Consider the following 3,378-nt stretch of genomic DNA (forward strand, 5'->3'; position numbering starts at 1 on the left):
AAAGTAAACGAATATCATCTTGGGATTCTTTAAAGTATACAAAATGAGCACCACTTTACTGCTTGTTAAAAACACAGAGCACTCATCCATGCCAGTGAATATTAGTTCTTGGTCATCGGAATCAAAATTTCCCTGACCGCACGGTTTTGGCAGCATTTTGACTGAAGTTTTTCCTGGTTCATTCATTTTTGGTACTGGCTTTATCACCTTAAGTGACAGAAGCATTTTGTGCCTTTCTGTGTCTTTCTTGAATTTCAAAACTATTCTCATCAAAAGTTGGCATTGCCTTTTTCCAGGGAAACCCAGCCGAACCAGAGAATAACATAATCAGCAGGTTTCAGAGGAAATTAAAGTCGGATCACTGCCTACCGCACCCCATCCAGCTGCAACGAGACATGCCTTATCAATGTTTCGTTTTTTGATGTTCAGACATGTTACATTAAGCCAGCTTATGCAGGGAAAGAATTTACTGATTAGTTCCTGATTTGCTCCATAATTGGTTATGGCAATGGCTTCCACTATGCTAGCTAAATAAAAAATAATTTTTAAAAAAAGCTTACAGGTAATTTGTTGCAAGGCATTTGACAAAGGTACAGGTCCCATCACACAAGAATCATAGTTAAACTTAACGATGACTCCATCTAAAGTTTTTATTTATAGCTAATGCAAACGTTTAAAAAAATGTACAGACATTAATTATTAGCAGGTTTTTTTTTAAGCCGAAAGTAAGAGTTGAATAAACGTACTTTAAGACACTTAAAGCAGAGGCATTCTTTATAAAATGACTAGCTAAAGAGTCCCTTGGGTTGCCTTTTAACGGCTTTCAAAGCTCTAATAGCACTTTTTCCACCAAAGACACACCCCTTGAATCCTCCGAGAGATACAATAGCATAATTGTTCTTTTAGGTTTCAAGGCCTTGACATATCTGTCAGAGAAAGAATAGTGAATAATAATACCAGAACTATTTTATGCAAATTCCACTTAGAGGTTTCAAGATTTCCCTGAGACGGATCTTGCCCTCTTGTTGACACTTGCATTGTCACATCAGCTTTACATAAGAAAGTGGTGAGAGTTTGCCTTTTGTTAAATAATTCTCATTTTAAAAAAATCTTTAGATAAAGTTAAAAAACAAATACAAAAACAATGAGATGGAAACATCAATTTGGAGATGTATCAAAGGGAAAAACAGTATTCACTGGAATGATTTTTGCCCCCTGCAGCTAATCACTTTGCCAATGAAATTCTTTTTTAACTTAAACCATGATGGCATAAAATGGATGTTCATGAAGATGCAATCTGTGCAAACGCACATGTTACATGACCAAGCACACAGGCCACATGGACGTATTTTCCAAAGGCCCGAGTTCTTCATCCACCTTCCTCCCGATGAAGGATGCTTACAGCAATCACATCTCTACAGCACATCGATTAACAGAGTTAATCCAAAAAGCAACCCATTAGTCTTGGAAGCAGATAGGATCAAATAGCAAAAAGAAAATACATAATGTTAGTGCTAAAAGACACCTGTGAGCTCATCAATGCCTACTGCCCTCCAGCAATTGAGAAAATCCTTATTAGGCTATCAAAACACAAATCAAAAATAAGGTTCATTTCCTCCAAAACAAAGGACAAGAAAACTCCACTCATGTAGAAAGGAGTCCAGATGATTAGCAACTTGGCTGCCCATGAAGAGAGATCATCCCACATTATACATTTCATTCACCCATGCATTCATTGACTCATTTATGCTTCAAATCTTTACTGGCCACCCTCTATGGTGCTAGATCTACAATTGGGTTCTGGAAATTCAAACATGTATTAGACATATTCCCTGTCCTCCAGGACTCATAATCCAGTGAGACACATAAATAAATGAATATGTGTCCAAGCCAAGGAATGCCTGGAACCACCAGAACCTGGAAGACATTGGGGAGGACTCTTCTCCTACAGCCTTTGAAGGGAGTGCAGTCTTCTGGGCACCCAGATAGTCTATTAGGTTGGTGCAAAAATAAGTATGGTTTTGCCATTACTTTGGCACCAACCTAATAGTCTAGACTGATCTTAGTGATTCACTGTAGCTAGTAGAAGACAACAGATGTGACCATGTGTGACTTCAAAAACAAACAAACATAATAGCAAACACATTGCTTCCACTTTGTTCGCTATAGAACAGTCATGCTTGGAGCCCAGAGTGGCCATGTGAGAAGCCTCAATATCCTTAGGCAGCCATGCTGTGAGGAAGCCCAGGCCACATGAAGAGGCTGTGTGTATGTTATCTCATCAACAACCCCAGGTACCAGGCATGTGAATGAAGATGCTACCAGATGATTCCAGACCTGGGCCTTTGAGTCACCACTGCTGCTTGAGTCTCCCTGGCTGAGGCCTCAGAGATCCTGTGCCATAGGAGATTGGCCTAGCTGGTCTCCTTTTCCAAATTCTTAACCAACAGAATGTGTGAACATCATAAAATGGTGGCTCTAAACTGCTAAGTTTAAAGGTCCAATGGACTGAAAGTGTCCCCCTCAAAATTCATATATTGAAGTTCCAACCTCCAAGGTGTTGGTATTTGAAAGTGGGGCCTTTAGGAAATGATTAGGTCAAGAGCATGGAGCCGCATGGATGAGATCAGTGCCCTGAATAAAGGGACCATGGAGAACTCTGTAGCCCTCTTTCCCACACGTGAGACTATAATGAGAAGACGGCAGTCCGCACGCCGAAGGAGAGCCTTCACTAGAACTGGCCCATGCTGGCACCTTGATCTTGAATTTCCAGCCTCCAGAACTATGAGAAATAAATATCTGTTTTTTATAAGCCACCAGTCTATAGTGTTTTGTCATAGCAGTGCAATCTGACTAATGTGAGGGGTGACTTGTACACACTGATAGTAACTGGAACATTGGCAGCAGAGGTTGGGCAGAGGTGTGTCTCTGGCTCTCCTGGGTGAGTCAGCACAGAGTTGCTCACTGCCGCCTCTTGAAAAGGTCACCTCCTCCTACTCTATTCAGCTGAATCTCAAGGCCAAGGTGAGAGAAACACAGTCACATTCCACGAGTGCAAAATAAAGGGCATTGACTCAAAGCAAGCAGTGCCCTGGAGGGCAGCTGAGTATGGTGCAGAGTGGTGAGTTTTGTCTCGGAGAGACCTACAGATCTGTATCCAAGTCGCGCCTACACGTGTCTAGTTTCCCTGGCTGTGTGACCTTGGGTATGCAACTCAACTTCTCTGAACTGCAGTTTCCTCATCTGTACAGTGAGGGGGTAATTGCCGCCATGACATGATCTAATGCAAGTCGGGGGTCTGGTCTTGTACATAATTGTCTCTCAATAAATGGTGGCTATTCCCATTCTTAATATTTTTCAGCGTGGCCCATCATACAT

The sequence above is a fragment of the Hylobates moloch genome, unplaced genomic scaffold (assembly GCF_009828535.3).
Source record: "Hylobates moloch isolate HMO894 unplaced genomic scaffold, HMol_V3 SCAFFOLD_16, whole genome shotgun sequence".
Classification (NCBI taxonomy): Eukaryota; Metazoa; Chordata; class Mammalia; order Primates; family Hylobatidae; genus Hylobates; species Hylobates moloch.